Source organism: Ursus arctos, unplaced genomic scaffold (assembly GCF_023065955.2).
Source record: "Ursus arctos isolate Adak ecotype North America unplaced genomic scaffold, UrsArc2.0 scaffold_13, whole genome shotgun sequence".
Classification (NCBI taxonomy): domain Eukaryota; kingdom Metazoa; phylum Chordata; class Mammalia; order Carnivora; family Ursidae; genus Ursus; species Ursus arctos.
The window spans coordinates 47,305,426-47,330,596 of record NW_026622797.1 but is presented as its reverse complement, the minus strand read 5'-3'; the positions used below and the strand labels follow the sequence as shown (position 1 = coordinate 47,330,596).

Here is a 25,171-nt window from a genome sequence, read left to right as displayed (position 1 = left end):
CACTCATGCTTATTTCCTTGATTAAAGATCCCTGGTTCAACTCTGGTAAAGATTTTTTTTTATTAATTTTCAGTCGATCGTGAACCATCTATCTAATTAAAATATAATAAAATGTATTATTAGAAAATATGATAAAACAAAGATGTACTAAAGACAAGTCACACTTTTTATTATTACATTTAACAGATAAAAATTACTCCATCAAGCTGCTATAAAAGTTTCAAAATGCTTGCTCTCAATTTTAGTACTATCTTGTCACGGATTGGTGATAAATAGTTTGCCAACTGATACTGGTCCATAGAACATGCTTTGAGTGACATTGGTCTAAATCATCTATTTTCACCACTATACACACACACACACACACATATATACATACATATATATACACACACACACACACACACATATATATATATATATATATATATATATATATAAAACTATGCAGTTGTACCATTTCTTTATTCCTTACTCTGTTGGTAAGTATTTGTTTCCAGTGTTTGCTATCGCAAACAGTGCTACAATGAATATCCTGACCTATCACGTCTCCTTGTGGCGTGTGCAGAATGCAACCGTCTGGTCAGAAGAGACGATCATCTTCTTTCTTAGTGGTCTTTCTACATTTTTGTTTGCATTTCCCTAAAAGAACTTTAAAATCTAAAGAATGTTAAAAAAATAAACTAAAAGCTAAAACTAAACCCCTCGCACATCTTAAGCTGATAGTTAAAATCTTTTGACATGAGTTCAATTAGTTGCAAAAGATACGAATGCTGCTATCTTGCAAGTACAGACGGTCCCCGACAAGTGATGGTTTAACTCACAATTTTTTGACTTTCCCATGGTGCAAAAGCACTATCTATGCATTCAGTAGAAACCATACTTAGAATTTGGAGTTTTGACCATTTTCTGGTGAGCAGTGTGCAGTAGATAGTCTCTTATAATGCTGGGCAGCAGCTTCAAGCTGTACTTCCCAGGCCGCCACGCAATCATGAGGATAAACAACCAATACACTTACAATCATTCTGTTCCCTTTCAATCCTTCTGGTTTTCATTAAAAACAGTATTTTTAGACTTTGTGTTAGATAATTTTGTCCAACTGTAGGCTAATGTAAATGTTCTAAGCACACTTAAGGCAGATCAGTGTAAGCTATCATGTCTGGTAGGCTAGGTGCATTAAATGCATTTGGACTTAATGATATTGTCGACATACGGGTTTATTGGGATGTAATCTCATCGTAAGTCGAGGAAGATCTGTACTGGCGTTTAAAAGCAAAGTTCATACAGTAGTCTTTAAAATGTACTAAATGGAATACAAACCTCAGCAGCATTGCCCTCTGTTATCTTTTCAAAAATACATGGACAGTTTCTTCTTTAACAATTGGAAATTTTGCACTGTAATTTTTGCTTTGCAAATTCGTACTTCCAGCCCACGTTTCTCAAACAATTTTATGTTAATACAGTATGTTGTTATATTTGAAAGTGTTTTATTGATCAGTTTATCATAGCTTTCTTCAACAATAACATACAGGTACACTGAAACAAAAATTTTAACTTTCTTGCAACATTAGACTCTAGAAATTTTTTTGTACTGGGACAGCATTCCAGTTACTACCACTACATAAGTGCTCAAGACAACAAAAATGTTAAAAAATTTGATAAAAGTAAAATTGTGTTGGAAATATATTTCTAAATGAGACGGACTTTGTCAATTAGATAATATAAATGAATATTACGTAAGGTTGAGTGAAACAAATTTCAGTATCAACTTAATTCCCATTTATTCAAATAAATGTCTAGATAAGAACAGGAGTCTTTTGCTGTAACAGCATTGTATATTTCTCTAAATTTCTTTTGTGTTTAAACCAAAATTAAAATAATGATTGAGCATAATAATTATTAACAAACTTTTTTAAGCCAAAAATTTAATTAAGTTCTTCAGTTTTCTTGAAAGTAAAGAATCAGAAGCCATCTTTTTTTTTTTTTTTTTGGTTAAATAATCTGGTGTATTAACAAACTGAATAACACATTGCTCTTTAAAAATATGTAACTGAGGTAGGGATGCAAAAAAATCTAGATTCTGCAATGTTAACTAGAATAAAATCTTAAAATAATTGGGTATATTGCAATTATGAAAAATTACATCTGTGCAATATTAAAACAAAGCGAGACCATTGTATCTTGACACTAGTTGGGGTTTTATGGTGAAAAGGGCTAGGATTTTACTCTTTTGATGATTCTGCTTATATTTCACCATAAAGTTGTTAATATATAATTAAAAAATGTAAAAGCCCATATGGAACATTCCTTGAACAACTCTGGAAGAAAGGAACTCCGAAAATGAAAGCACAGTCATCAAAATATCATCACATCGTAAACCCACAACAGAATGGTCATTACATTGTGATCCCCAGGCTCCAGTTGGAATGCTGGTGTGTGGACGTCTTTGCGAATCTGCTTGCAGTGATCAGCATTGCAATGCTTGCAAGGGTCAGCCTGCACTGAAGACTACCTTAGGTTTTGGGGGGCTGCAGGAGGGGTGGAGTATACGCCATCACCTATGTGGTTCATGAGGGGAAGTCATCTCCCTTTCAAAAGGATTGTTGTTCATCATCAAAGTTATCAATTTTCTCTATTTTGGGGAAGTATGCCAAAGAGGCTTTTCTAAGACTTAACAAATACTCGTTATAGTTACTAATTTTTCACTTAAACGTACCCTACCTAATCCAATTACTCAGGGAAGATGGAGAAAAATCAAAATTCTTTATTTTCAGCGACTTTAGAAAATGCATGTGGTTTCAATGAAATCTTTCCACTTTATTATGCACTTTAAATAATTCTGTTAGTATCTTGGAGACATAGGCATGACTCAATACATAGGGAATGAGGATGCTGACCGAGTTCTTCCTCATCACAGACAATGGCTACATGCAGAGAGAACACACTCCATGGTGGATTTGGCATTTGCCGACATGCCGTTCACTTATCTTTAATAATCTAATTTTAAATAGATAAAACATAAAGTTTTGACATGAGTATGTCTATGGATTAAATAAGGCAAAACTGTATGTAATAGTTTTTACAACTTCCTTTTTCTTTGCTTTTGTCAATCTATATATGGAAGGTAAAGGTCTGAAAATTAATATTAATTTATTAATTTAATTTAATTTTCTGTAGTTTCAAGTTTTTATTTAAATTGCAGTTAGTTAACATACAGGGCAATACTAGCTTCAGGTGTAGAATTCAGTGTGGAAATTAATTTTTAAACCTTCTTCGTGTCTATGTACCATTTAGAATGCCTTCGTATCTCTCTAAAAGTTTGTAACCCAAAGACCCTGTTTGATTCAACTAAACGAGGTCGTAGTGCTCTTTTTTTTTTAAGGTTTTATTTATTTATTTGTCAGAGAGAGAGAGAGCACAAGCAAGGGGAGTAGCAGGCAGAGGGAGAAGAAGGCTCCCTGCTGAGCAAGGAGCCTGTTGTGGGATTCGATCCTAGGACTCTGGGATCGTTTAACCAACTGAGCCACCCAGGCATCCCCCAAATTGCTATTAAAAGTATTTGTATAACCTTACTATTGGTGTTTGAATGTTACCATTTCTCCACATGTCCGCCAATTCCTTGCATTGTCAGACTTTTCTTCATTTTTGCTAATTGGATGGATGTGAAATGGGATCACATGGTTGTTTAAATGTGTGTGTGTGTGTGTGTGTGTGTGTGTGTGTGTGTGTGTGTGTTTTCCAGGAGAAATTATTTAATGTTTATTTCCCATTTGAGAGTTCATCTCAGTCCCCTCCAAGAAAACCGAAAGTCTTGGAGTTTGATTAGTAAAGCAATAGGTGGTTCGTTAGAGTCATCTTTGAACATTAGCTGTATACGGAGCAGCACTTAACTTTTTAAATTTAAGTTCTAGTTAGTTAACACACAGTGCAAAATTGGTTTCTGGAGTAGAGTTCAGTGACTCATCACTTACATAGAACACCCAGTGCTCCTCACAAGTACCCTCTTTAAAACCCATCCCCCATCTATCCCGTCCCCCACCCACCTCCCTCCATCAACCCTGTTTGCTCTCTATCATTAAGAGTCTCATGGTTTGTTTCCCTCTCTCCTTTTTTTCTTTTCCCCCTTCCCATATGTTCATCTGTTTTCTTTCTTAAATTCCACATATGAGTGAGATCATATGGTATTTGTCTTTCTCTGACTGACTTATTTCACTTAGCATAATATACTCTAGCTCCATTCACGTTGCAAATGGCATGATTTCCTTTTTTGATGGTTGAGTAATATTCCAGTGTGTGTGTGTGTGTGTGTGTGTGTACACCACATCTTCTTTATCCATTCATCAGTCGATGGACATGTGGGTTCTCGCCATATTTTGGCTATCGTTGATAATGCTCCTGTAAACATTGGGGTGCATGGAGCCTTCAAATCTGTATTTTTGTATCCTTTGGGTAAATACCTAGTGGTGCAATTGCTGGATCATTGGGTAGCTCTATTTTTAACTTCTTGAGGAACCTCTATACTGTCCTCCAGAGTGGCTTGCACCAGTTGCATTCCCACCAACAGGGCAAGACATTTCCTCTTTCTCTGCATCCTCTCAACACCTGTTGTTTCTTGTGTTGTTAATTTTAGCCCTTCTGCCAGGTGTGAGGTGGTATCTCATCGTGGTTTTGATTTGCATTTCCCTGATGATGAGTGGTGTTGAGAATCTTTTCAAGTGTCTGTTAGCCATCTGGATGTCCTCTTTGGAAAAGTGTCTGCTCATGTCTTCTGCCCATTTCTTAACTGGATCGTTTGTTTTTTGGGTATTGAGTTTGATACATTCTTTGTAGATTTTGGATACTAGCCCTTTATCACATATGTCACTTGCAAATATCTCCTCCCATTCTGTGGGTTGCCTTTTAGTTTTGTTGATTGTTTCCTTCGCTGTGCAGAAGCTTTTTATCTTGATGAAGTCCCAATAGTTCATTTTTTCTTCTGTTTTCCTTGCTTCTGGAGACATAGCTCCTAGGAAGCAGAGCACCACTTTAAAAGAGTACATGTGTTTTTTTATAATCACTTGTGATGTTTATCATCATTTAATTTACATGATGGCTATTTGTGTTCTCTTTTCTGTAAATCATCTAGCCATATACGTTTTCCACTTTGGGGTTTTTCTTTTTCTTGTTGATTTTTAGCAGGTTTTGATACATTAGTCTTTTGTCAGATTTAACCAAAAACAGCACTGCACATATTCTTTTCTTTTGATGTCATCATTTTCCTTGTTTATATTATGCGTTACTCTATCAGGATCAGAAATTTTCACGGTTTACCTTTCTTTCATAGGTTTTTGTGTGTTTGTTTTGTTTAGGAAATCTTTTTAACCCGGGGATTATAATTTCTCCTAAAAATATTAAAGACTTGTTTTTTACTTTCCAGCGTTTAATCCGTCTGGAAATTATCTTTTCATATTGTGTGAAGTAAAAATAATTGTTTTTTTCCTTTGGATAACTAATTGTCCTGGCACCGTTTGTAAGCATACCCCTTTTCCATCGATTTATAAAGCCATATCAATCTATGTCAAATTTCCGTATCTATCTATTGCTGGGTTCTCTACTCTCTTGTTAAAATACTACCCTATGCTTAATACTATTATTATATATTCTTATGTTATTGAGGCATAACTTAAATACCATAAAATTCATTCTGTGCAGGTGTACGTCTTAATAATTTTTAATAAATTTATACAGCTGTGCAACCCCACAACCCCAGTTTTAGAACATTTGCGCCATCCCCAGAAGTTTCCTTGTGACTCTTTGCAGCCAGTCCCCACCCCATCCCCAGTCCCTGGCAACCACAGATTTGCTTTCTGTCCCTTACAGATTGGCCATTTATAGAAACTTCATATAAACAGAATCCTACAATATATGGTCTTTTATGACTTAGCATATATAATGTCTTTGAAGTACATCTATGTTGCGGCATGAAATCATGGTTCATAATTTTTAATGATGACTTGTATTCCATTGCAGGAATATACCGCATGTATTTATCAATTCACCAATTGATATGTATTTAGAGTGCTTTCACCTTTTGGATATTTGGATAATGCTGCTATAAGATTCATTCATGGGTCTTTGGGTGGATATAAGTTTTCATTTCCATTGGGCAGATACCTAGGAATTGAATGCCAGGTTTTAAAGTATGTATAAGATTAACTTAAAAATAGAAACCCACTGGTAAACTTTTTTATAGTGACTATACCATTTTATATTTCAGTTGATAATGCATGAGCGTTCCAGTTGCTCCACATTCTTGTTAAAACTTTGTTTTCATGGTTGTTTGGATTAGTCAGTTTAGTGGGTATTTAGTGGTATTTCCTTACGGTTAAATTTGTGTATCTTTGCTGACTAATGATACTGAGCATCTTTTCATGTGCCTATTAGCTATTCATATATCTTCTTTGGTGAAATGTCTGTTTAAATCTTTTGCCTGTATTTTAATTGAATAGATGCCTTCTTAATACTGAATTATGATAGTTTTTTTTAAACCAGATATATGACTTGCAAATATTTTATCCCAGTCTTTGACTTGTCTCTTCATTTTCTTAATGGTAACTTTAGAAGAACAATAGATTTTTATTTTGATAAAATCCTATTTATCAATTTTTTTCTTTTATGCATTGTGCAGTTTGTGTCACGTCGAAGAAATCTTTGTCTGCCTTGAGGGCACAAAGGTTTATTTATCTTATGTTTTCTTATAGAATTTTTATAGTTTTAGTTTTGTTTTTACTTATTTGTTTATTTATTTAATTCTAGTTAGTTGACATACAGTTCAATACTGGTGTCAAGAGTAGAGTTCAGTGGTTCATCATTTATCATGAGCTTCATGGTAATTTTTGGTAATTTTAATGGTTTTCATTGGTTTCAGGAGTGGAATTCAGTGGTTCATCACTTATATACAACCCCCCGTGCTCATCATAACAAGGGTCCTCCTTTATACCCATCACCCATCTATCCCATCCCTCACCCACCTCCCTGCATCAAGGGTACCCTCAGTTTTTTCTCAATAGTTAAGAGTCTCTCATTACTTGTTTCCCAGTTTTGGCTTTTACACTTATGTCTTTGACCCATGTTAAATTAATCTTCGTAATGGTGTGAGATAAGAATTTAAGTTAGTTTTTAAAGATTTTTCCTGTGGATATCCAATTGTTCCAGCATCATGTGTCGAAATGACTCATTTACTCCACTGAATTGTCTTGGCACATTTTTGAAATACATGTTTTTGTATTGAATCAATATTTTAGTATTTTATTTTATTTTCTCCTTTTAAAAATAACAGCTTTATTAGGATATAGTTCATATACAACACATTTCACCCATTTAAAATGTTCAATTCAATAGTTTTTAGTGTATTCACAGAGTTGGGCAACCATCACCACAATAAATTTTAGAACACTTCCATCACCACAAAAGAACCCCCATACTTATTAGCAGACACCTCTCATTTCCTCCTAACTCCCTCCCTGACCCAGCCCTAGGCAACCACTGATTTACTTTCCATCTGCAGAGATTTGCCTATTCTGGTAAGAGTGGATATCTTTGCATTGTTTCTGATTTTAGGAGAAATGCATTTAGTCCTTTACCCTTAAGCATGATGTTAGCTATGGGTTTTTCATATATGCCTTTAATCGGGTTAAGGAAATTCTATTCCTTTTGTGAGTATTTTTATCAGGAAAGATGTTAAGTTTTGGCAAATGATTTTTCTGCATCAATTGAGATAAACACGTGATTTTGTTTTGATGCCTGTTGTTATGATGTATTGCACAAATTAATTTTAGGATGCCAAACCTTACATTCCTGGAATGAATTCCACTTAGTAATGGTACATAGTCCTCTTTGTAGGTTGCTGGATTCAGGTTCCTAGTATTTTATTGAGGGTTTTCTCATCTTGTATTCATAAAAGATGTTAGTCTATAGATATTTTCTTGTGATATCTTTTTCTGATTTTGGTATTAGGGTAATACTGACCACATAGAATGAGTTGAGAAGTAATCCTTACCTTTCTATTTGGAAGAGTTTGTGAAAAATTGGAATTAATTCTTTAAATGTTTGGTAGAATTCACCAGGGAAGACATATGGGCCTGGGCTTTTCTTTGTAGGGAGTTTTTATTTATTTTTTCAATCTCTTTACTCATTATAGGTCTATTTAGTTATTCCTTTTGAGACAGTTTTGGTTCTTTTTGTTCTTTTTGGATTTTGTCGATTTCATCTAATTTATGCACTTTGTTGGCATATGCTTGTTCATAGTATTCCCTTATAAATCTTTTTTATTTCGGTAAGGTTGATAGTGATGTCTCCTCTTTCATTTTTATTTTTTTTTTAACTCCACATTTTTGAGTTATTTTCTTAGTGTTTACGCTAAGGATACTACACACTTAAGTATCACAAGTTAGGTGAGGCTAATATTGATTTAATTTCAGTAAAATATAATAGCTTCCCCTATTTTGTACTATCGTTGTCATAGATATTCTGTCTATGTATGTTATGAACCCAACGATACAGTGCTACAATTTCTGCCTGTTACGGTCTATGACTTTCATTTTTAGGGTTTAGATTACAAACTCAGGTTAGTAGAGCCTAAAGTTCATTACCTAATGAGTTTGTTGCTTTTATTGACAACATTGCCATGCCTGAGTTACTGCCCTCTGCTCCACATCAAGTCTGCCCAGCTGGAGGCAAAGCCGCAGGTTTTCCTGGCCAGCCACGCCCTTGTAAAATTACCATGTCAACTGATTGGGGGTGTTTTTGGGGGGAGGTGTGTGTGTGTGTGTGTGTGTGTGTGTGTGTGTGTGTAGGAAGCATGTAAGGGAAAGAAGGCTGCAGACAGACTCCCACTGTTCTTACACAAAACATTGTCATTTTTCATTTATAAATGTGCTCAATTTTGTTGTTTGTTATTGGTCAACTTTTTACAGCCCTAAAATGTTTGTTTTCGCGATTTTGTCCAGTTTTATACTTATTTTTTGGAGAGAGGATTCTCTGATATCTTCATGCTGTCACATCTAGAAAGCCAAACTTTCTGTTTTACAAAGACAATGCTTCTTATGAAAAAGTTAAATAATACATAGAGAAATAAAGAATAAATCAATTCCTCTGTGTTTCAACTACAACTGTTATTAACCCCAACTACTATTAACCTCAATCTGACTGACCTTTCATGCTCTCTTCATGTATCACCATACAATTTTATATTAAGAGGAGCACACATCACAGAATGTTTTACAACCTGCTTGCTTTCACCAAGGTAGTGGGTATTCCAGTGTCAGTGTGAATAGATTTACATCAGCCATTTTAATGCCTGCACAGGAGTCCATTTTATGACATGGTTGTTCTAAAATTTATTACCCTGTGTCTTAGTTGAGGAATTTTAAGATGGTTTCCCTTTTTTTTCATTCTATCAACAATGTGATAAATGTACATTTTAGCACACTTGTTTAGGTAACTTCCCTAGCATAAATTTCTACAGGAAATATTACATTTTCAGGGTGTGGTCATTCTGATTTGGGGAATGTTTTGTCATATCGTACAATTTACAGCCCTTCCATCAATGCATATGGGTAGCTATTTCTTCATATTTTCATAAGATCTGAGCATTATTCACTACTTTCAGGTTTCCCAGACCAATAACTGGCATTGATAATCCCTAATTTTGCTTTAGTTTACTTAATTACTATTGCTTTCAGACATGTTTTCTTATTTCTATTGAATATTTGTATCTTTTTTTCTGTGTGAATTTCCCATTTTATTCTTGGCCCATTTTTTCCTATTGTTTTTTGTTTGTTAAGTTCTTTGTCATTTACAGTATTCTCTTTCATGCTATCTCCATTATAAATCCATTTCCTATTTCATGACTGCTGCTTCATAACATATACTTCCTTTCACTGGACTTTTACTTAAAAATATATTTTTTAAAGATTTTATTTATTTATTTGACACAGAGAGAGGCAGCAAGAGAGGGAACACAAGCAGGGGGAGTGGGAAAGGGAGAAGCAGGTTTCCCGCTGAGCAGGGAGCCAGTTGTGGGGCCTGATCCTAGGACCCTGGGATCACGCCCTGATCTGAAGTCAGATGCTTAATGACTGAGCCACCCAGGCGCCCCTTACTTAAAAATATTTTCTTTTTGTGGGGCACCTGGGTGGCTCAGTTGGTTGAGCATGTGGCTCTTGGTTTCGGCTCAGGCTGTGATCTCGTGAGTGGTGAGATCCAGCCCTGTGTGGGGCTCCGTGCTTCGTGGAGAGTCTCCTTGAGGTTCTCTCTCTCCATCTGTCCCCCTCCCCCACTCTCTCTCACTCTCAAATAAGTAGATAAATCTTTAAAAATTATTTTTATAGCAGGGCACAGGTTATGGGGTCAGAATGCTAAGGTTCCTGTTCTAGCTTGTCTCCTTAGAAGCTATAGGACTATAGATAATGAGTAACTCTATGCTTCAGTTTCCTCAGATGTAAAGTGTGAGTAATGCTAACAATGATCTCATAGAAATTGTGTGAATGTCAAGTGTTATAATAATTGTAAAACCCTCAGAATATTAATTGTAAGTCTTAAAGGAGACTTAGCTTATTTTTACATAATAAAAATTTATAATATTTTTTTGACTTTCTGGTTTTCACAGCCAGCCTTACCCTACGATTTTGTGATCTAAATGTGCTTGGTCATTCTATTTACTTACACCATATATCAGTAGTTCTACGGGATTAATACTTATATAATTACACGTTCAATCTGTCTGCATTCATTCTGGTGAGTGAGATGTACATTCAAACGTTAACTTTTTTCCAAATGGCTCATTTTGTGTGTGATCCGTTTAAGTAAACAATTACCAGATAACTTAGTAGTTTGTTGCACAGTATACTTTATCTTAGTAATTTGAAATGACTGCTTTATCTTAGATTGAATTCCCACGTATAGTTGAGCCTAACTCTAGACTCTCTCTTTTGTTTTTTTTTTTTTTTGTTTTTTTTTTAGATTTTATTTATTTATTTGACAGAGATAGAGACAGCCAGCGAGAGAGGGAACACATGCAAGGGGAGTGGGAGAGAAGCAGGCTCATAGCAGAGGAGCCTGATGTGGGGCTCGATCCCATAACACCAGGATCATGCCCTGAGCCGAAGGCAGACGCTTAACCACTGTGCCACCCAGGCGCCCCTCTCTCTTTCGTTCTAATTACGTCTGTCTACTTCTGCATTGAGATCATACTCCTGATGTTTAATTACTGAAACAATTTTAATACATTTATGTCCATGTGATCTTGTTTTCTCATTTGTAAAATTGTGAAAATAATTGTACCTATCTCAGAGAGTTGTTTGAAAATTAATATATGTTATGTATAACAGTTGTTAGGCACTTGTAAATTTTTTTAGTACATGTTAGCAGTTGTTATCATCTTTATTCTGGAAGAATAGTTTTATGTCTAGACTGACAGGTTATTACAATAAGACCCTCCAGTGAGTCACACCTCCCGATGTTCATGCCCTTTTGCAATGTGAATTTCTCAGTCCTCGTCAAGAGGTGGAATCTATCTTCCCACCTCTGGATCTGGGTGGGCCTGTGCTTTGACTTGACCAGTAGAATGGTAGAAGCGACTTTATGTGATTTGTATGCCTGGGCCCAGGGGGCTTTAAGAGACCTGCTTTTACCCTATAGGAATTTTTGGATATCTTGCTGAATAGGAAAATTGAGGCCCCTTGGGTGGCCGTCCTGGATAACCAGTGGACACACGAGTAAAGCCATTTTGGGCCATCCATTCCCAGAAGAGATCTCAATGCCAGCAGCTGCATGAGTGACTCCAGGAGAGATGAGTAGAAAAGCTGTCCAATGGAGGGCAGCCCAAATTGCAGAATTACGAACAAGTAAATGTTGTCTTAAGCCTCAGTTTTAATTCCTTTGAAATGCCACAGTAGAAAACGGATACACAGACTTTAATTTCCTATTTTATTTTCAATGATTTTTTTAAAAATGAAAATACAAAATATTTTTAATTGGATTTGAAAATGTTTCTTGCATTCTGTGTGTGGTAAAAAAAATGAAACATACATGTATTTAGCACAAACTTGTGAAATACACTGAGCACAACTGGGTAGGAAGCAGTCTCTGCCGCTCGCCGTCCTCTGAGAACGGAGTCAGGAAGCCCTACTGGGATGAAGTATTTCCTGCAGCAACGGGCACCGCGCAGCATTCAATTCTCTCCTTTCAGTATTGGTGGGAACTCGCCATTGTTTTTCAGTTCCTTAGCAATATCCAGACCCCCAACAAGCTCCCCTTTGACAGACAGCTGAGGGCACAGGGGCCAATTCGAGTAAGTTTTAACCCCTGCCGAACTTCTTCAGCCTTTAGTACATGAGTGTGTATCTAGACCAGCATAGAAAAACTCAGGAGAATTTTTATAACTTAAATTTGTATATCACATTTCATATTCAACACCTGTGCCATTTCCCATTTCCAGAATTCGTTTGCTGAACCCACATTTTGCTTCCTGTTTGTTTCCTTCCATAAAGAGCATCACAGAGCTTTATTTGTCGGTACTTCGAGCCTTCCCTAGGATTTGGGGCTTTTGGGGCAAACTGTATCTAGCTTGTCAGATACTTACAGCTCCTTAATTCTGTCATGTCAAGTCCTCCTACGAGCTCTCAGGAAAGACAGAGCTGGAGAGAGGTGGGAAGTTGGGATAGGTTTTGAGGCCCTGAAACTTCATCATCTGGGAAGATATCAAAACTGCCAAACTGAATATTATGTTTGTTGAGAATTTCTACCATCTCCTTGCTGAAACCGCAGTGGGGCTCTGTGAGGAGTTCCTTTCCTAAACAACGTGCAAGGGGCCGCAGGAGTTCATTTCCTCCCGCGAAGGTTGGGATCTTTTTTAGGGCGCTTGTTACCCCTCGGTGGGAAGGAGACCCATGTCGCTGAGCTGTTTTGGTCAACGTGGGCATGTGCACCACCTAAGAGGTCATTTTTCTGAGAAATCTTGAAAAACAGGAGGGAAGGAACAGAACTAATTTCACATTTTTCAGATACTTAAGTGTGGTGTCTAAATGTGGAGTCTGTCTTGATAGGATGGGGACCCTAAATGGGAGGTGATGATTGAGTGGGGGCTGGTGGCTTGGGCATGAAGGGATTCACTGGAGGCAGAAAAAAAGAAGAGAGAAGTTTGTTGACTACACTGCAAGGGAACCGTAAAGCAGGAAGCTGAGGAGGTATGGGACATATGGAATTCTCCCATTTTTGGTGACTATGCCTGGTGGGAAGTAGCCCATTGGTCAGTTAGGGCCTATGATATCTTGAGGCGGGTCCCCTGATGGGCCTGTGTTCAGCCAGGGTCGCTGTGAGCCCTTTCTGCCTTCCATTGCTCAAGCCTGTTTCCTGAAAGCAGCCTCTACATGAAGGAACAGCTTCAGCTTCCAACTTCACAAACGAAACTTGAGGGCGTTCTCCGGCTAACTCTACTATCATGTCATTCATCTGAGCACACTGTGCAGCCCATGGTGCCCAAACATGGACCTCAAGGAGGGACTTGGCTCTGAGGAGCAGCGGTTCCTCAAACGGCAGGGCTCGGCCAAGTTCCTTCTGGGCCTCTCCCACCTCCACCGCACCCATGGCCCTGCCCATGCAAGACAGGGGCACTTGAGTCTAAAGTTAAATGTTAAAGTTAATCTAAATATGGATTACTTCCATTAATAACCTGTCAGTCCATAACAAGAATTTTGCGTTCTTTAAGAACATTCTACTCTCTATCCTGTAATTCGGGTTTGAATCTCTAATCATCATTCTGGGAACACATATGTCTACAAAAATATAGAAAAAGGTGAAAACCCACAATAATAGCTACAGTAAAAATTGACAAGTTATTAGATTATTGGTGGGCATTTCTTTCCCTACAAATTAGATAGAGGACAGTGCTATATTTAGAACACACAAGGGCTCACCTGCGCTTCATCCCAGACATTCTGCTCCTCTGAAACTAAAAGATGGTCTTATCCTTCTCCAAGGTCTACTGTCAGCCCTTAGACGCATTCGGCTCCACCATCTAGAAACCTGGTATCAGTACCAAATAAATCATGTTATTCTGCACAAAAGTTTGTCAGTTTTTATTCATAATATAAATGTAGGTTGATTACACAAGACAAATGCAAACCTCTGCCACTTTAGGACAGATACCAGAATAAAATATGATAATAGCATGTGTGTGTGTGTGTATTTCTGTCTGTGTATGTAAGCATTTTTAGTACATGAGTGTGTATCTAGACCAGCATAGAAAAACTCAGGAGAATTTTTATAACTTAAATTTGTATATCATTTTAGTTTGCAAAGTGTATTAGCATCAATCATCTCATTTTACATTTTCCTACCTCACATGTGTTTGACATAGAAAGAGCAGGAAGTAGTTGCCTCCCTCTATGGAGAAACGACTGCGAACAAAGAGGCTAAGTAACATGTCCCAGGTTACAGAGTAAAGGAGGAGCACAGGTGGGACACCTGAATTCCCGACAAGTGCCCTTTACCCAGCGCCGTGCTGGTCCTACAGATAGAAAATATATTTTCATGATGAACGGATACTCCTCTCTTTCCTTTTTTTCTTTCTTTCTTTCTTCCTTTCTTTTTTCTTTTTGAAGTATATTTCTTCAAGAAACATGTTCAGCATAACCTGGGTAGCATTATAAAGGAATACATAAGGATTAAATTTGATTAGTATATAACATATATACTAATATTATTATAGCATATATACTAATAGATATTATTATTCTGAGTACTGATACCCATTAAAAATAAGGTTCCAGAATGTCATTGGCTTATGCAGTTTTGAGAAAGAGTTCTGTAATAGCATACTGCACCTTTCCCTACAATACACACACACACACACACACACACACACACACACACTATACAGTGCATCAACAATTAATAATAAATAGTAAATAAATAAGTAATCAACCAACCAGATATTTATCTAATTTGGTCTAAAGCAAAACTAGCAGAATTTGTGTTGCCCCTACTCATGATTCTATTTTTTTTCACGGAAAAGCTTTTGGATTTTATTTGATAATTTGAATGCTTTTTTGAAAATGTTGGTAAACGCAATCTGTACTTGGAGCTGAATGACAGACATGCTTTTAACATAAGATGTTCATCCTAGAATGTGATTTTTTCCAGAAAACATTCAATACTAGGCCTCTTTGCCGCAGTTGGTTTCCACGGGAGGCCCTGAGAGACTAGTTTTTTTACAAACGGGTTGTTAGTACTTCCTGTGAAGTTCATAAAGCGTCTTTCCCTTTCCTCAGTCATCCAGGATCAGTCAAAGGGCTCAAGGTTTCTGCAGAAGCTGTGAGCCACGGTCGCCTCTTCCTTGCTCATCTGGCACTGCCTCCAGTCAGACTGGTCAGGATTCTTAAGAATGGCTTCGCTGGCCAGGATCTTCCTTTTTCACCGCAAGGGGATTTTTTTTTTTTTTAATTTTGTGGGAAAACTTCTTTCCTCTGTCAATTTCAACATAAGAATACGTTGCTCCTGGCTGTGCAATGGGCTTGATATCAGAGCGCTCTGGATTTCCATCAGCTAGCTCTATCTGCTGGTCCTGTGCCTGGGAAACAAAGGCATCTTTAATGTCATTAGCAGAGCAGTGTCTGAGTGACACAAAAATGACCTGTAGCTGGAGGTGATAGCTCTTATAATTTCTCTAAAATAGAACACTTCGTTTCCCTTGACTCTTGCAGAACCGTCTCAGTGTAGGCTTAGACTTCTTCACTTCCTCCACCATCTTGCTGAAAGCTCCACCACTGACTGGTAGTGTCTGATGGGCAGGATGTGGACATGGTCACCAGATAAGCCTCCTTTGACCAGGGAAAGGTAGCCATGTGTGTCAGTGTTGACCACCAAACGCTTTTCCACTTTTGGACTGGCAAGGCAAAAGCAACAAGGTTCTGGAGGCTAAGGAAGTTTGGAGGCTGCTTTGGGTGAAGAGATGATTCTTCCTGAGATGAATGCTCTCCTTCTCTGCTTCAATCTACATACCCCCTTAGCCATCTCAGAGGATAACAGAGTAGTTACAGATGATTAAAGTGATAAAAATGTACAGATAGCCTTTAGAAGATCATTGGTCACATGAGCAGGAATGATTTCATCTTCTGTGTGTGGGTTGGATATAAATCACCTATTTAATTTTAACCATCATTATTGTGAGCCAGCTTTGTGGAAGTGGGAGAGAGCCATCTGCTCAGAAAGGTGATTATGAATAGCACATAATGAAGCCTCATCAGACCAGCACTGACTGGGGCAGAATTACACGGTGACCAAGACAGAGCTTAGAGAACAGGAAACTGGGCTTTGAATAGGAATTCTCCCACTTATTACCACGGTCACCACAGATAGTTAGTCCTCCCTTTATCTGCAAAATGACAACAGTAGTATCTACTTCATAGAGTATTTGTGAGGATTAAATAAGAGCGCACGGATAGCCCTGTGCATGGCATAGCATCTATATTCAATATGTGTTACAGGAAATTTGCCAAGAACTTCATAAAGTAAGATTTCCTACTGATTCAAGAACTCATAGATATTTTAAAAACATTACTGAGACTTTTGTTTTTTGTTATAAAACTTTATATAAACACTAATCTTGTAAATATTTCTGTCTGTTACAACGTTACTAATAGTCACTATAGAACTTTCTAACCCTACATTTCTTACTTTTTTCCTAGTTCTTACTTTCTAGATTTCCTGCCAAATTTCCCCAAATTATGATTACTTCACTCTGAGAAAAGATTAATTTGTTACTCTTTTGTTCAGTGTCTTAGGGTCCTGATTCTCACAAACTTGTTTTTCCACACCCCTTTGCCAGTTGTGTTCTGGATAGATACGGCTAATGGGAGATAATTAAAATAAAATAAAATAAAATAAAATAAAATAAAATAAAATAAAATAAAATAAAATAAAATAAAATAAAATAAAATACAATGGAGGACAATGGGAGAGAAGCCAGGTTACTTCATTGCCTTCTTTCTTGGCTTTGGCCTGCGTTTTTAGCATAGACTGAGTCTCCATAATTTCATCTCATTCTAGCAGACCTTCTCTCTGTGGCCACAATTTCTGCTGAGCCGATCTTTGCCATGATCCCAGTTCCCAGCTGGGCCTTGCTTCCGTAAGTGGCTGTTCCCGTGTGATCCCAGCTTCTGTCTGCACATTCTGGATTCTCAAGCTTTGGCAACATGATCATCTCCGTTGTCTCTCCAACTTTAGAATAACTTTTGACTGACACTAACCCTGGGTGTTGATGTGAAACACTGGGTGTCCTCACCATTCTCTGATTGCCTTGTAGCTCTTCCTCTTCCTTTGTAACTAGTGGTCCCTGTTAATGTCCCCTCCTAAACTATTTCTTCTGGGTTCTCCTTCTGTTTAGACCTGACAGATTCAATTATGATAATGCCACAACTGTTTTCTAAGCAACTGACCGAGTGTAGACATTTGATTTTTTGATCATTTTTTGTAGAATTTGATTGAATTCCAGAGGATGTTTTAAAAACATAAGTACAGAACTATGAATAATTTTTTTGAGAAAGTTAAAAAAATTCCTGCTCCAGACTTTGACTACTAATTTTATTAGCAAATCGCTAGACAGTAGAAATTCTGTGCCCAAGATCCATAGGTGAAAAAAAAAAATGCAATGAATTCCAAAAATTGGGCACATCCCTCGAAAAAGAAGAAAAGGCTATTTTCATCATTTCTTCCCATTAGTATTATAGCTCTTGATATTTTGGAATTTGAAGTAGAAATAATTTAATTAGTTCCAAGTTTATCCTAAATTAAAGAGCTTGCAATTCTAAACTAAACCTCAAAATTTAGGTATCGAGTTTTTTCCTGTACCTTTCATACAAATGAAAGTACCCACAAACTGAATAAACAGAAGAAAAAATACTAATCAAATACTACCAAAAAATTGTGACTAATATCAGAAAATAAATGTTCTGCTTAATTACAGAGAATATCATAAAGTCAGCCTGATATTTCCAACTCATTGCTTAAGTCAATGCAAAAGAATTAAACTTATGACTTCCTTCAACTTTGTAGATCATTTGTAATTCAAGGGGAAAATGTCTGCCCAAAATAAAAAAGGTGGATTGAATTATGAAGTTTAAGAAAAGCATATTAACTTAACATCTCAAGGAAAACACAACCAGATTCTTTCAGGCAACCAGAGAGCTATATACATAAGCTTTCATCTTTGGGCAGATGGGTTGCATTCACAAGGAAAGAGAACATAGTACAACCAGTGTGTCCTGAGACATATACCTTTTTAAAATTGTCTAAGTTGGCTCTTTTCTATTTCCCATGATCATGGGGGAAAATACAAATAAGTCAGCGTTACAGAACTTATCTAAAGTTGTGGAATATCTGCTCTGATGGATTTATGTGACCAGTGTTAATATAAATAAATAAATTTATTAAATTGACCATTTTAGGTAAGCGTACACTGAGGTAAATTAAGAATTACCTGAGTTGGTGCAGCAGGCGCTGAGCAAATGTTATTGACCTTGAAAACAGCACAATTTGCCAACAATAATAAAGCTCCAATTAAAAAAAATGGTTATTCAGAAAGGAAACCAACACTAACGAGACCATTTCTTAAAACTGTCTCTCAAAGTAATTACCCATAAAAACAAGTCAATCAGGAAAAATGTAGTGTTTTAATGGCACATAAAGAGTTTGTAAAAGAAGAAACTAGGTCCAGGACTTAGCTGTGGATTCCATCGTTATAAAAATGTAATACAGTAATGAAAAAATATGTTTAAAGGTTGATGCAATTATAAAAGAAACTGGGAAACGTCATATGACAAGGGGTAGATTAATATAATATTTATTTTTTAAATTAATAGACCATTTTTTAGCAGTTTTACTTTACAGAAAATTAAGCAGGAAATATGGAGAATTCCCACATACCCATTCTCTCCTGAGTGTAGTTTTCCTTATTATTAAGTCTTGCATTAGTGTGAACATTTGCTGTAATTGATGAGCCCATATTGATACATTATTATTAACTGAAGTTCATAGTTTATATTAGAGGTCACTCTCTGTGCTGTGTATCCTATGGGTTTTGGCAAATGTGTAAATGTATTGTATGTATCATACAGAATAATTTCACTGCTCTAAAAATCCCCTGTGTTCTACCTATTCATCCCTCCCTCTGCCTCTTCCAATCTCTGGCAACCACTGATTTTTTACTGTCTTCATAGTTTCACCTTTCCCATAAATGTCCTATAGTGGGAATTATACAATAGGTAGCCTTCTCAGATTGAATTCTTTCACTTACCAATATGCATTTAAGTTTTCTGCATGTCTTCTCACGGCCTAATAGCTCCTTTATTTTGATTGCTGAGAAATATTCCATTGTACGGATATACCACAGCTTCTTTATCCATTCACCTACTGAAGGACATCTTCCTTGCATCCAGGTTTTAGCAATTATGAATAAAGCTCTTATAAACATTCATGTACAGACTTTTGTGTAGACATAAGTTATAACTCATTTGGGTGTTTCTGGGATTTTTAATATTTACGACAGTTTTATGAAAACTTTATGCTATAAATTAAAACATTTCAACTAAGTTGACAAATTTCTAGGAAAAAAAATTATATAAGCAAACTTACCTAAAGAAGAATTGGAAGGTCTCAATTGTCCTATAATTACTAGAAAATTGAATCAATAGTCAAAAGTATTTCCACTACAGAAATTCCAAACGCAGTGTCTCTATCAACAAGTTCAAATCGCTGTTCAAGTAACAAATTTTTGCACTCTTAATCATACTTTTCAGGGCACTAAAATTTATTTATGATGCTCATGTAATTTTAATCCCAAAATGCAACAAAGATAGTAAAGAAAGAAAAACATGAGCAAAATTTATTTATGAAACATTGATGCAAAAATCATAAACAATATGCTAGCAAAAAGAATTTAGAACATATATAAAGTACAAATGGTATAATCCATGTGACAAAGTTGATTTTACTTTAGGAAGATAAAGTATTAATATAGAAAAGTTAATTGAGACAATTTGCCATATTATAAAGTTAAAGATCATAAAATACCTCAACAATTGCAAAAATGGCACTTATTAAAATATAATGTCCATTGATGTTGATGTTCTTGACAAATTAGAAACAGAGGGTAACTTCCTTAATGTGACAGAAAATCAGCAGTAAACTTTATATACAGTGAGAACACATTGAAGGTTCTACTTCTGAATTCAGGAAGAATACCAAGATTCCAAGCAATACCTCTTTTATTTAATATTTTACCAGTTTTTCTAACTGGTGCAGCATGACAAGCTACTAAAGCTCAAGTTATTTCTTCCAATGTAATGCTTTCTCTTCATAAAATGTTGGATTCTATAGCAAAAATTTTAGAGACAATTATTTGTATAATCTGTTCAGTTTAATAATGTGAAAGTTGCATTCTTAAGAAATTGTGTGTTATCAAAAACAATCGTTTATTCGGGAAAGGGGGAAAAGGACTAATGACTTTCAATCCTACAATAATGAAGAAATTTTTTTACTCGAGAAATTTCAACAATAATAGTGTTTTTCAAGCTGTTATGTACTGAATGTTTCTGTTCCCCCCAAAATTCACACACTGAAGCCTTATTCCCCAATGTGACTGTATCTGGAGATACAGCCTGTGAAGAGGGGATAAAGGTTAAATGAGGTCGTGAGGGTGGGGCCCTCATCTTATAGGCCTTATGCCTTCCTAAGAAGAGGAGACACTGGTCATGTGAGGACACAAAGAAGAGGCGATCCTCTGCAAGCTAGGAAAAGTTCTCACCAGGAATCAATTAGCTGGCACCTTGACTTTGGACTTCTCAGCCTCCAGAACTGTGAGAAAATAAATTTCTGTTGGTTAAGCCACCCAGTCTATGGGGTTTTGTTATGACAGCCCAAATTACTAATACAAGACCTAAACATGAGTAGCTATAAAACCTAATCCTCTCTGCCCAAATGTAGCATTTATGACACCTGGCATTTATTTGTTCCATAATAATAGCCTTTCCTTTCTGTCACCATTCGTAAAATAATTGGCAGAGTTTCTTACAAACAGTATTTATCTCATCCTTATTTTTTCAATCAGCTTTTGTCATTTAATGAATCATCCAAAAGTTAATGAATTAAAACATCCATCTATTTTACTCACAATCTTGCAGGTCAGCATGCAGATCTCAGCTGGGGAGTTCTATTCTTCTAGTTCTTCTGGTCTTAGCTGGGATTCCCCATGTGTTGGCAGCCACCTGAACGTCTGCCAGGCAGATCTCTCTCTGGAGGGTTGTCATCAGCTGGGACAACAAAAGTGATGGGGCTGTGTGTCTCTCACCCTCTGGCAGCCTAGCCTGGACCGACTGATGGCAACTCCAGGGTTGCAAGACGCCAGATCAGTCACAAGCGCAGAACCTGAACTCTGTTCTTTCCACCCGTCTGTTGGCCAAATTAAGTCAAAAGACTAGACCAGATTGAAGGGACAGGGAAAAAGAGCAGAGCATTGTGACCGTTTTTGCAATCTACCATAGTTAAACAATGCCTGTGGATATTCAAGTAGCATAGCTGTATTTCTTTTTTTTTTTCTATTTCATTGTTTTTATTTTTATTCTTTTATTTTTTTAAATTTAATAATATTTTTTATTATATTATGTTAGTCACCATACAGTGCATCCTTAGTTTTTGATATAATGTTCCATGATTCATTATTTGCGTATAATACCCAGTGCACCATGCAATACTCCAGTGCCCTCCTTCATACCCATCACCAGCCTATCCCAATCCCCCACCCCCCTCCCCTCTGAAGCCCTCAGTTTGTTTCCCAGAGTCCTGTATTTCTGAGCCGGTGATGGTGCTCTGTATATCCCCACTGCCGTGGCAGAGATAACCAACAGTAATGGCAATGAGCATTGTCTTTTGAACTAGCTGATGGCATGACAGTCTATTCAAGTTACAAAAATCTTCCATAAACATAAAACTTTAACTTCTGGGGTTTGGTAGTCCTTTCTATTCCTTTGCGACTTAACCCTATCCATACCTGAAGCGCAGAGGAAATCAACTTGTTTTTTAAATCTATGTACCATTATTTTCCTTGTTACATGAAGTGGTCTCTTAAATAGGGTGACCTAGGTTAGTGAGAATTTCCAGAAATCTTCCATAATCAGCACAATAGAAGTGTAAGTTTTGAGGCTGAAACAATCAAACAGTGTAATTTTTCCTCCCAACTGTTCTGCAAATGTCTGTGTGGCTGTTTTTTTCACTGCCCTTGGATGAAATCTCAAAGACGCTCTTAGATAATAAAAGCCCTGTAGGTTTTTTGACCTCTAAAACAGTTTTAGAGGAATAATTGGCATGTTCAGTCCCAAGTAGTAATAGAAACTCCAAATTTCATTCTAGGTTAAATCTTCTATCCTTGTATTAATTGGGACAGATCAAGTTGTGCTGTGGTAATAGGCAAACCCAACACAAATTCTGGGGTTTTGTTGGTTTGGGTTTTGTTTGTTTGTTTGTTTGTTTACCCTAAGTCCTCCCAGGACCAATGCAGTAACTCCTCCTTGCAGTAGCTCAGTAATCAAAGCCATGTCTCTCTTGAGGTGCTGCCATGTTGACAACGGACCGCCTTGCTGCTGGGAAAGAGGGAACAACAGAGTCACACAGAGGCTTCTCATTGCAATAGTTTGAAAGTGACACATGACATTTCCGGTTCCATTTCTTCAGTTACACATAGTCACAGGCCCCATGTAATTGAAAGGAGCTGGAAAATGTGTCTTTCCTAAACAGAAAAAGGGAGTAGAAGGATGTTGGTGAGTTCCACGGCTGGGTGCCCTACCTCTCTCCCAGCTGGCACCTGCTGAGAGTTGGAAATGTAGAAGACTTCTTTTCTATTTTATTGCCTCCTGTTTCTGCCCCTCCTTTCTCCCCACACAGATCATAAAAGCAGGGTAAAGATGCCATTGCTCCTCCAAGATGGAACGGAGAAGAGAAGGGAAAGTAAGGGGCAGTAGAGGTTTTACTTTCCTGGCACTGTTGTGAGCTGGTGGAACCCTTGCTGGCTTAGCTAGTGTTCCTACAACGGATTCTTTCTTCTTCTGTGGGCTGCATGGATTCTTTGGAAGTCTCCTGTTAACTGCAGATTGCTCACTGGTAGTTCTTCGACATTTTCCCACTGACTATTTAAAACTCCCGGTTGTCCACCTACACCTGGGTCTCTACCACACTTCTTGGACAAAGTCACTTTTAGATGACTGAGGTCTGACCAAGGTCACTTCTTCCCAGTTTAGAGGAAAAACACACACATTGAACTTGTTGATAGAAAAGGTTCCTGCAATGAAGCCGTGTTCTCAATTACCATTGTTCACTTTACCCACTTGTAGGCTTTTAAATTCTTCAGGCCTGGGCCAGACACCAGTCTTCTGTATCACCCAGGCTTCAAGAAATATAAATCAAGTCTTCTGATTTGTCCTCTTAGTGTCACTGGGTGAACAGGGTGACCCCAGGCTCTGGGGCTTGGACTCAGCCAGACCCAAAGGAGTCACTGAAGATTCTTGGTTGTCATGAGAAGGAATTCAGGACAGACACACAGCACAGTGGATGAGTATCACAAGTGGGAAGGTTTATTCAAGCAAAAAGTACACTCTCAAGATATGATAGAGGTTAGCTAGAGAGAGAGAAAAATGAGAGAGAGAGGTTTCTCTGAGGTTTGGGTTTCTATCTTTTATCTGTAGCTGTTAACTACAGGTGGAATTTTCATTACTTGGAGCAATAAGCAAGGTTTTGTGCTTTTCTTACTAATTTGATCAGGAGTTTCCTGTCATGGCACCCGCCATCTTGGGCCTGTCTGGCTTGATTGGGCTTCTTGTGGAGTGCTGCTGGGACGGGCCTTGGACCTTGCCTAGCTGGCCATGACTTCTTCCTTCCTGACCTCCAGGTATCCTGTTAGAACCTAACTGCCTACTCTAACACTAGAATCCCTTTTAATTGGCCTTCATTCTCCCATTTTTTCCTCATATTTCACTGTATTTCATGGTATATCGTATAGCTATTATAAAAATAAATTGAGTTTTATTGCTCCTTTCTTAAGATTTTCAGCAGCTTCCCATTGCACTTAGAAGAAAATTTAAAGTATGTACCCTGCCCTAAAGGGTTCTGTCTGATTTCATTCTTGTTTTTCAACCTTACTTTATATCAGTGGTTTCCAAACATTTTGTACATTAGATTCCCAGCTGTGCTCTAAGAAATCCTGATGCCCTGGTTTTACATGTTGCTATTTACATTAGAGTGTCTGAAGGTAGCAGTCAGACATCATAATTTTTTAAAGACACCCATATGATTCCCGTGTGCAGCAAAGCTTGGCAACTACTGTTTTACAGCACTCTCCCTTGCTCACTGTCCTCTCTTTTCACTGGCGTTCTTTACACTTTCTAAAAGTTCGGTGGTATAATAAACAATGTGTACGGTCTTTGTCCTCAGCTCCTGGCAGGGAGCTTCAAAAACCGTTGGAATTTCCTAAGTGATAGGAATGTCTTCATTATGTACTGAGATGAGTCAAGGTGGGCTCCTAGTTAGCTTCAGGAAGGCACTGTTTACTGGAAAGAACAACCACTTGATTAGAAGGTTGGAATTTTGATTGAGCCCAGCGCCAGTGGGGGAAAGGGAGGTTAGAAAATAAGTTCAGTGACTTGGCAAATCAACCATGCCTATGTAATGAAACCCTCTTGGTTTTTTAATTACTTTGATGATGATGATGATTGACAGTAAACTTACTTTTAACTACCAATCAACTGTTTTGTTGGGAAAATCAATATAAACATATATTCTCCCAAATGATGCCAAAAAAGAAAAAAAATACTGAAAAACAAAAAAGCCCTTTTCATTGCATTTATATATTTACTGATGGCAACCTATTGAAAGTTGCCATGCATGGTGATATCTCTACAAGGCAATAGGCATATGGAACTGCTCTCCCAGAGCACAGAAGCCTTCTAGTTTGGCATGCCTACAAGGCCATGTTCCATGTAATGAATTCCCTATCCATTGCCTTACTCTTTTTAAACATTTTTAGATTTTATTTATTTTAAAAAAGTTTTTAAAGATTTTATTTATTTATTAATGGAGAAACAGAGAC

General features: G+C 37.2%; 2 pseudogenes; both read right to left on the bottom strand.

Annotated features, from left to right (window-relative positions):
* Positions 1–12,211: 12,211 nt before the first annotated feature.
* LOC113264684 (glutaredoxin-3-like) lies at positions 12,212–13,626 on the bottom strand (annotated as a pseudogene).
* Positions 13,627–15,321: 1,695 nt separating this feature from the next.
* LOC113264683 (CWF19-like protein 1) lies at positions 15,322–19,411 on the bottom strand (annotated as a pseudogene).
* Between the last annotated feature and the right edge of the window lie 5,760 nt (positions 19,412–25,171).